Source organism: Saccopteryx leptura, chromosome 3, assembly GCF_036850995.1.
Source record: "Saccopteryx leptura isolate mSacLep1 chromosome 3, mSacLep1_pri_phased_curated, whole genome shotgun sequence".
Classification (NCBI taxonomy): Eukaryota; Metazoa; Chordata; class Mammalia; order Chiroptera; family Emballonuridae; genus Saccopteryx; species Saccopteryx leptura.
Window position 1 is genome coordinate 79,118,440 of NC_089505.1, and position 9,959 is coordinate 79,128,398.

General features: G+C 45.6%; 2 protein-coding genes across 2 annotated transcripts in view; both read right to left on the reverse strand.

Moving 5' to 3' along the window:
• The window catches only part of LOC136399328 (zinc finger protein 420-like), a 219,755-nt gene that overhangs the window by 158,113 nt on the left and 51,683 nt on the right, over window positions 1-9,959 (reverse strand). The gene's annotated exons all lie outside the window — the stretch shown is intronic.
• Window positions 1-9,959, reverse strand: part of LOC136399338 (zinc finger protein 420-like) — a 127,639-nt gene that overhangs the window by 66,001 nt on the left and 51,679 nt on the right. The window lies entirely within an intron of this gene.

Here is a 9,959-nt window from a genome sequence, read left to right on the forward strand (position 1 = left end):
ATTAAGCCTTATCCCACCAATACCCCTAAAACCTACATCTCCACCCCCATAGGTCCTCTGTCTCTCAAAATCTCCACACGTTCCCCTATCCAAGAAGAACTAGACCAGTCCATCTCATAATGCTCCTCCAGGAGGCCATAGGCACTCACAACAGGAAACTACCAATTACCACCTTGCCAGATTCTTCTACTTCCTCCTTCAGGCCTCCGAGGACCTCTTCTGGTTTAGGCCTCACTCCAGTGAAATTGATAGACTGATCAATTGGTTGCAGGACTTGGCCTGGTAAGGTTCTCCACTTGAATTTTCTCCAGAAGAAACAGTGGCTTTTCAATTTCTTCTTCTCTTCCTCTTAATCACCCCTAAGCCCAACCACCATGCCCCCAGTTCTTGATCTCCTAACAGCAGTTCACTATCTCTCTTACTGGGTGCCACATATGCTGCCCCCATCTCCTCTCTCCTAGAGGCCACATGTATAGAACGCTTTCTTAACCTCACTCAAAGACTTCTAATTAAATCTAATTCTTCCTATGCCATTAATTGTTGGATGTATATGTCTATGTACATCTCAGCCTACTCTGCCCTCCCTATCCCAAACAACAACACCCACCTTCTATGGACAGTTCTCATATACCAAACCCAAAAAAGGGGTTCCTTCTTTGAGAGAGCCGACACTCTTATAGGGAATTATCCCACTTCAGCCACCAACCGAGCAAATAAGCTATATCAAACCCATTATTCCCAGCTCGAAAAATTAAAACCCCAAATCCCCTCTGCTCGGGACCAGTTACCCTGAACACCCCCCTGCTTTCACCTGCCCTTTTATGCTTTACTGCTCAAGGTACTGTCCCAGTGGGTCACCTCCCTTCTAACCTCTGCAACACCACAATAACTATCCAATCTCCCAAAGACCATCAGAATCATCAAATTAACTATCAAGTCTCTCCAAAAGCAACGGATTATTTTCTAATCCTGTTCGATTCACAGGACGCCCTACTCTTACAGCTTCACAACATAAATGCTCCTATCCCACCGCACAGCTATGTTCCGGGCTCACTACCCCTACCTCACAGTTGCAATGCTCAAAGCAGGCCTCTGACCACATCTTCCCCCTAGTTGGGGCTGTACTTTCCTCCACCTTGACCGTCTGGAGTTCAGAGCTGGATGGAAGAAACTGACCCTTTGTCCATCTATTATCTATTCATCTCTCAGCCTGCCTCACCCAATTAGGGGCTTTCTACTTGTGTGGGACCAACACCTATATGTGTCTCCCTACTAATTGGACAGGAACCTGTACCCTAGTCTATCTCACCCCAAATATCAACCTAATCCCACCCCATGAGCCTCTTCCAGTTCCTAGTGCACTACCTGTCAATCTAAGGACCAAACGAGCTGTACAGGTAATTTCTCTTCTTGTCGCTTTAGGAATCTCTACAGGAGTAGGTCTAGGGGCAGGGGGACTGGCCACTGCCCTGTCTTATTACCTCTCTCTCTCTGAAGACCTCCAAAGCTCCCTGGAAGAAATTGCCTCTACCCAAGTAAAACTCCAGGATCAAATTGATTCCCTAGCTGCCATCATGCTACAAAACCACCAAGGACTTGATTTCTTAATGGCAGAAAAAGGAGGTATTTGTGTCTTTCTAGGAGAAGAGTGTTGCTTTTACTTTAATCAGTCAGGATTGGTTAGAGACCTGGCAATCAAATTAAAGGAATGAGCCCAGCGAATTTGTAAAAAACAAACCGAATTGTGGAACCAGTGGTTTCGTACAAACTGGGTGTCTTGGCTATTGCCTTTCATTGGTCCACTCACTTTCCTATTTATTTTTTTAACTTTTAGACCCTGCCCCTTATATTTGGTCACTAGTTTCTTACAGAACGGCATGCAGACCTTGCCAATCAGAAAATTGGAGAAATCTACCTAGCCTTACACACCAAACCTGAAACCTGCCCTCATGAAACAGAAAAATCTGGACCCCTGTAAATACACCCCTACCCGGCAGGAAGCCATCACTGCACCTCTCTACCCCTCACTGAGAGTAACCCTTAGAGAGGCCATAACCCCTCACCGCCCCTACTCAGCAGGAAGAAGTTACAGAAGACAGTGACCTCCATCCCCTTTCCCTTGAAGCCTCTTTAGGAATCATTCTCTTTCCTTTTTATAAAAATATATCAAATAGTAGGGAATCTTAGGTTTCATTTCTTTAACCCTGCCAGCACAAGTTTCATTTCAGGGCTTGCGGCAGGTGACCAACCACAAAGGAATGTCCATTGAGGTCATGGACGGTTGAAACTGCTGACGATTGAAAATGCACCAACATCCATAATTGGTGAAAAGGACCCCTGTGCCCAGCGATAGTGACAGCCAATTAGCAAATGTCCTGCTACCCTTCCTACTTCTGTAAACCTAGCTCTTAAAACATGGCCTAAGTCTGTAGCCGGGGCTGCTCTGCCTTACAAGACAGCCCAGCAGGTTTCCTTTCATTAAATCCTGTTACACTGGTCTTTCGGACTCCAATTGATTCTAGCAAGTTGTTCATTGATTGCTTTCTTTCTTTTTTTTTTTTTTTTTTACAGAGACAGAGAGAGAGAGTCAGAGAGAGGGATAGATAGAGACAGACACGCAGGAATGGAGAGAGATGAGAAGCATCAATCATCAGTTTTTCGTTGCAACACCTTAGTTGTTCATTGATTGCTTTCTCATATGTGCCTTGACCATGGAGCTACAGCAGACTGAATAATCCCTTGCATGAGCCAGTGACCTTGGGTCCAAGCTGGTAAGATTTGCTCAGACCAGATGAGCCCGTGCTCAAACTGGCCACCTCGGGGTCTTGAACTTGAGTCCTCTGCATCCCAGTCCGACGCTCTAACCTCTGCGCCACCTTCTGGTCAAGGTCATTGATTGCTGTCTTATTTGTGCCTTGCCCCGGGGACTACAGCAGACTAAGGGATCCTCTGTTCAAGCCAGGAACCTTGGGCTCAAGCAGGTGAGCCTTGCTCGAACCAGATGAGCCCGTGCTCCAGCCGGCAACCTCGGGGTTTCATACCTGGTAACTCCATTTCTCAGTCCAACGCTTTATTCACTGTGCTACCTTCTGGTCAGGTTGGAATAACTTTATATTTTATTATGTATGTAAATAGTATTCTTTTTTTTTTGTAAATAGTATTCTTAATAGTTGTACAGAAAGCAATAGTTCTCACTTGTCTTTGGCAGCCTTCCAAGAAGGCCTCAGTGAAAGGAGGGAATATGCTACTGAGGTGCGTGGGTTTTAAAAGTGCCAATATGTTTCTGACCTGTGGTTGTGCAGTGGGTAAAGCATCAACCTGGAATGCTGAGGTTGCCAGTTCAAAACCCTGGGCTTGCCTGGTCAATATGCATTCCCTGTTTTTCTTTTCTCTTCTCTGAAATTTACTGTCTGGAAAGGGAAGTGAGATTTTTTTCTACTTTGAATTATTATTATTATTATTCTTTTGAATAGAATTTTTAATAAGAACATGAAAGCTGGTGCATATCATAAACAAAATAAAAAAGTAAAGACAAAGTCAAACAAAAATTTATTTATAAACTAAATCCTCCAGAAGGAGGGACAGAGATGCTCATCTTTGTTTCACACCAACTGGTGCCGCAGATAGCATTTCCAAGGTCCAGATGACATAAGAGCTAAAGGGCAGAGACAGAGAATCCCCAGTGTGTATAGAACAGCAAACATTTTAGACAGGCAGAGGAGAGGTCTCAAACTGAGATTGCCTACGTAGAAAAGAGGCAACTGCAGCGCAGACACAAGAATGACACAGAAATAAAACCGGATTAAACCAAATAGCAGAGTTGCAGTCTGGCCCTTCATGCAGGAGAGAATGAACACATAGCACAAAAATTAACATGGCAAGACCTTACCGAATACAGAAACAAGTTCAGGATATACAATTCCATTCTATTAAAAGTTAAATGAGTGTCCCTTATACATTCTAATATTAAAGCAACAAAGCTCATACTATGTAGACACAGGAATGAGAGAGTGTTGCATACAGTATATACAGTTAGAACAGTATATTTAAATGCATTGATTTAGTTTAATTTTTGAGTCATCATTTTCTCATTTTGAGAAGAATTTGATAGGTTGAGCAGGACTGACAGAGAGAATCGATAGTGAAAGGTGCAGAAGGCCCGCACACAGGGAATTTCTGACCATTTTCCATTGCAGTGACAGAGGTTGGTGAGGTTTTGTAAGGTTTTGAAACTAAAAGTGTGATTTTCCAGCAATTAAGAATAATTGTCTAGTTTATTCAGAGGCCAAATTGTTGCAAAAAAAAAAAAAGAATTTTTGCTTGATTTCTTTTTTAAGGTGAGATGATTTATATTTTTGAAGAGAGAGCCTAAGGCAGTGGATTCTGGAGGTGTGGAGTGTGCGTTGCCCACAGTGAGAGGAGGGAGAGAAGGGCAGCAAGGGCAGGGGGAGTGATTTAACTACAATCTCTGAGAGTGACTTTCTATTGACAGGCGTCCCTATCAGTAGCTGAGCCACCCTGAGTGAGTGAGTGAGTCCCTTACATCAGGCACCCCGAGTCTAAGGGATGCTAACTTGAGAGGGTCTCCAGGCCTAGCCGAGGACTTCTGAAGTGAGTTGAGGGCCAAAGCCAAAGGAGAGTGAGTGGAGTTGACAGACCCAGTGAGAGGGATCAGAGAGTCACTCACCAGAATGGATGACCAGTTGGACGAAGAAGTCAGCAATGGAGAAGAGAAACTCCCAATGTCTGGCATCCTTGGCTGGCTCAGGAGGGTCACCGGGAAGAGAACCGGCACAGGTCAGCCCTGCAACCCTGAGCAGGGTTCAGATGTAAGTCTGAAAGCAGCTGTCACTGCCCACCGCTCTATGTGTTGCAAGCTCAGGGTAGTTGGGATCAACAGCGCTGCTCCAATCCTGCCCCTAAGAGACTCTCCCAGGTTTGGGCATCAAATGTTAGCTAGGCCGAAGTGAGGACACATAGGCCTGATGAGTTTTATAAGTTTATTTCTGCATCCGCTAAACAGCTGGGATGAAACCCTAGTGGCATTAGCACAGAGCTGTAAGGAGCAGGTGTCTGAAACAGGGGTTCTTGCAGGCATTTGTGGCACGGGGTTGGGTGCACCGGACCTGGTCAGATTAGCATATCTTGGTTTGTTTCTTTGATCATAGACTGTCTCTATCCCTTCTTTTATTTTTTAAATTTATTCAACGTTTTAGAGGGGAAAAACAGAGAAAGAGACAGAGAGAGAAAGGGAGAAGAAGCAGGAAGCATCAATTCCCATATATGCCTTGACCAGGCAAGCCCAGGGTTTCAAACCGGTGACCTCGGCATTTGAAGTTGACACTTTATCCACTGTGCCACCACAGGTCAGGCTCTATCCCTTTTTTAAAAAAGATTTTATTTTTTCACTTTAGAGATGAGAGAGAGAGAGAGAGAGAGAGAGAGAAGAAGAAGAAGAAGAAGAAGAAGAAGAAGAAGAAGAAGAAGGAGGAGGAGGAGGAGGAGGAAGCATGAACTCCCATATGTGCCTTAACCAGGCAAGCCCAGGGTTTCAAACTGGTGACCTCAGCACTCACAGGTAAAGGCTTTATCCACTGCCTTTTTTATTGCATTTATTTTATACTGAAAAAAAAAAAAAAACCCCAGAAAGACATATGTCCAAATTTTGCACCAATTCATTGGTCTTTTCTCTCTTGTAAATATGTTTATTTTCCTCCCTTGTAAATATACATACAAGCAACAAAACTTGCCAAAACAAAATGAATTTTTGACTTTTATTGACAACTGAGTTTTCTCCAAATGTTTTGAGTTTCATGAAGTGTTCCAGCAGCCCCATATGTATTTGCTTGTGAACACGAGTGTGCACACTGAAATGTCTTTCATGCCAACATGGCTTTGGGAAATACTACACAGCACTGTATGATCTTCATAATCTGCATTCCACAGGTCCCAAATCCTGTTACTAACATTATATAGTTTTAAAAAGGTATTTAGGAACCCACACATAGAATGATTTGACAAAAACATTACATTAAACTTTCAGTTCCTTCAAAATCAACTGTAGCAATTAAAACTATTATGTATAATATGAATATAATCAAAGTAAAACTCTGTCAGAATGGTTTCTTAGTTCTCACAACTGAAGAAAATCTCTCCTGGTATCAAACGCAACATTTACAATAAAGATAGGAAAGTTTTGATCCATTCTTCATAATTAAGCAAATAAAATGGTTATAATAGAGAAACTGCAATTATAATCAATTTGGAAGGATTATTGGCAAAATGAATTTTCACAGAGCATCAGGAATACACCTTGGCAAAGATAATAATATACAATGAATACATTCATGTATTTAAGCAAGACTCCAATACATTATTAAAAAACATTATTAAGTGTCAGACAATAGGCCCTGGCAAGTAGTATCAGCAGTAGTGTCGGCACAGCATGTAGAAGTCCCGGGTTGGATTCCTAATCAGGGTACACAAGAGAAGTGAACATCTGCATTTCTACCCCCACCCTCTCTCTTCTCCTCCTGCTGCCATGGCTTGAATGGTTCAAGCAAGTTGGACACGGGAGCTAAGGATGGCTCCATGGCTTTCCTCAGGCGCTAAAATGGCTCAGTTGCTGAGCATCGGAGCAAAGGACACAGATGAGCAGAGCATCACCTGGTAAGGGGATTTTTGGGTGAATTCCTGTCAAGGTTCTTGCAGGAGTGTGTCTCTCTGCCTCCCTGGTTCTCCCATAATAATAATAATAATAATAATAATAATAATAAAACATTAGGCAATATACATTTAAGAGAAATCTTTTTTTAAAATGAGATTTCAACTTAAATGTTTTTATTCAGTTTAGAGATGGGGGAAGAGAAACATCCACTTCTTGCCCATTTATTCATGCATTCATTGTTGATTCTTGAATGTGCTCTGACCAGGGACCAATCCCACAACCTTGACATATTGGGAGGCTTCTCTAACCCAGTGAGCAATTAGTCTAAAGCCATCTAATAAAAATCTTACAGCCTGACCAAGTTGTGGGCCAGTGGGTAGAGCAAAGAGCTGGGATACTGAGGACCCAGGTTCAAAACCTGGAGCTTGAGCACAGGATCTCTGGTTTGAATGTGGTTTCATAGACATGACTCGAAGGTCACTGGCTTGAGGCCAAGGTTGCTGGCTTGAGCAAGGGGGTCATGGGCTCAGTTGGAGCCCGCTTCCTCGGCCCCATTTTTGCCCCATCCTCATAAAAGCACATATAAGAAAGCAGTCAATGAATAACTAAAGTGTTACAACTACCAATTACTGCTTGTCATCTTTTTCCCTTCCTGCCTGTCTGTTCCTTTTTCTGTCTCTCTTGGTAAAAAAAAAAAAGAAAAAGAAAAGAAAATCTTACAAACAGTGTGTATGTCAAAGTTGTTATCCAACATTTAATCCCTGAGGTGTCATGATAATCTTGAAAATTATTTTTTACTGATTGATATTTAAGCGGGCATGGCAGGGCCAAGAGAAAGAGAAACGTAGATTTTTTTGTTCCATGCAGTTATGCATTCATTGCTTGCTTCTTGTATGAGCTCCATCCCATTACCCACAGCCCTTAGTGGATCAGGAGGACAGTAACAAACTGAGCAACCCTGCCAGGGACAGGTCATATTAACTTTGGGGAAAAAACCTTACACATTTTATTACCTTAGTCAAATTCCAAGACATACAAAAAATATAACCCCCGAGAAAGGTGGACAGGAGCCACGACGGAGGCAATATGGCCCCGCCCGTTTCCCCTGAGAGGAAAGCGCTCAGATGGGCGGTAAACCCGCTGGGATTTTGAGGCGATGCGCACGCGTAGTTTCTTCCGAACTGAAAGCCGCTGTAGATTTGCGAAGTCCCTTGATATCTGGTGATGCTCATACCGGTCCCCATTCTTGCACGCGGGGAGTCTGAGTGTCGCTGCGGACGCTGAGAGCCCCGCATCCGAGCCCGCACTGGTGAGTGCAGAGTCCCGGTGAGAGGCCCCAAGCCTGCTCGCTTCGCTGCCTGGTGGAGGCTCCGCGTAGGTTTCCGGGGAAACTCTGAGACAGCCCCGCCGTCGGTCGTGGGACACCCCCTACTGCGGATTTTCCTGCCTCCGTCTCGAGGGGGCAGCCCCCCCCCCCAGCTGTTTAAAGTCCCGGGAGACGGACAGTGTGCGCCCCTCCCCTTGCCGGGCCTCTCTCGGCCCGTAGAGCCCGGACTGCCCCCCACTTCCGGCCTGGGGACCTGCGGACCCCCTCCTGAGACCCCACCCCATTTAATAAGAGGCCAGAGTGCAGGAAGAGCACACTCTCCATGGGGCTGGGATTCGGGGCGAGAACGCGGGGTCCCCAGAAGAGCCCCCGGCCCCGCGTGGGGAGGGCTGTGTGGGAGCGGCGACAGCGAAGGGGCCCCGGGGACGCGCAGAGCGGGGCTGGGAGGGGTCAGGGGACGGAGAGAGACACGGGAGGGGAGGGGAGGTCAGTGAGGGGCCATAAAGAGACGGCAACGTGGGGGTGCGGGGGACGGGACCGCGACGGGGAGAGTGACAGTAACCCGGGAGAGGAGCGCGAGGGGAAGGGGAGAAACCTCGAGGAGAGGGAGGGGCCCCGGAGAGAAGGGCGCGCAGGGAGCGGGGCTGGTGAGCAGAAGTGCGGGTGGGAGAGGAAATTTTTTTTCTTACCAAATGTATTTACCTTTTATCACACATCTTATATTTAATTCATTAAAAAAAACCTATTGATATAACTCTTAGTCTGTTGACTATCTCCTTTCTTGCAAGAGCTATTAAGTTTTAAAGCAAGCATTGATGATATCTCAGAACCACAGCCAATAATTGTACTCTCATGTCCTCCCTACATGAGAAGCAAGGAAGCAGAAAGAAACTACTGCATGCGCCCCCACCCGGATCCACCTTGCAAGCATACTAGGGGTTCTGGCCATCTTAGGCTGTTGCTCAGCAGTCGAGCTATTTTAGTGCCTGAGGTGAGGCCATGGAAGCCGTCCTCATAGCCTGGGGCCACCTTGCTCCAATAGTCATGGTTGCAGGAGGGGAAGAGAAAGAATGAAGGGAGAAGAGGAGGGGTGGGAAAAGCAGATGGTCGCTTAGCCTGAGTGCCCTGACCAGGAATCAAACCCAGGATTTTCACACACCAAGCCGACATTCTACTGCTGAGCCAACTGGCCAAGGCCATAACCAGAGCTTATCATTCTTTGCCAAATATGAGGCAGTCTATTGGGCAGATAAAATATATTCTGCGCACTTTGTTAAAGATGGCGCTGCCCACGTGGAAGCCTGTCACCCAGGTGATTGCTTGGGATGAGCGTGATTATATTAATGTGTGTTGGGGCCGGGCTGTGGGCAGGCAGGATCCTTGTATCTTGGGGCTTGGTTTTAGAACTAAGCCTTTCCCACCCTTTTTGATGTAGGGTGGTGCACTCTCATGAGGAATCCCATCGTGCCTCAGATAAGTGACTCTGTATTAGAGACTTCCCTATTTGTATATTGGATTAAAGGTTTTGGTTTCTACACTATAAAGTGGGGCAGACCGGGAGCTTGCTCTTTCTTGGTTCCTGGGATTAGCATTACAGAGGACAGCAGAGAAACACCACGTGGAGGAGACCAGGAGAAGCAGCCAAGATGTTGGAGTGCTGAGTGAGAAGCCAGTTTGTGCAGAGTTTGTGCAGGGAGAAGGAAGGAGATGGGGAACAGAGGTGAATAAGTCTGGTGAGCTAGAAACCTTTGATTCTAGAAAACTCGGATAAGTCAGTAGCTTTGTGAGCACTGAATGTGAGTGGGTTTTGGAGCTCAGTGTTTTTACTTGTCCGCTGGGTGCAAGCTAGGATTAAAGAGATGAGGGCCCACCAGTTTTTGGCTCCGTTGTTTCTTTACCGACTGTCCGAATCCAATGCAAACCTGCATGCACCAGGCGGCTGTGATGGTGGCCATGGCTACTGGC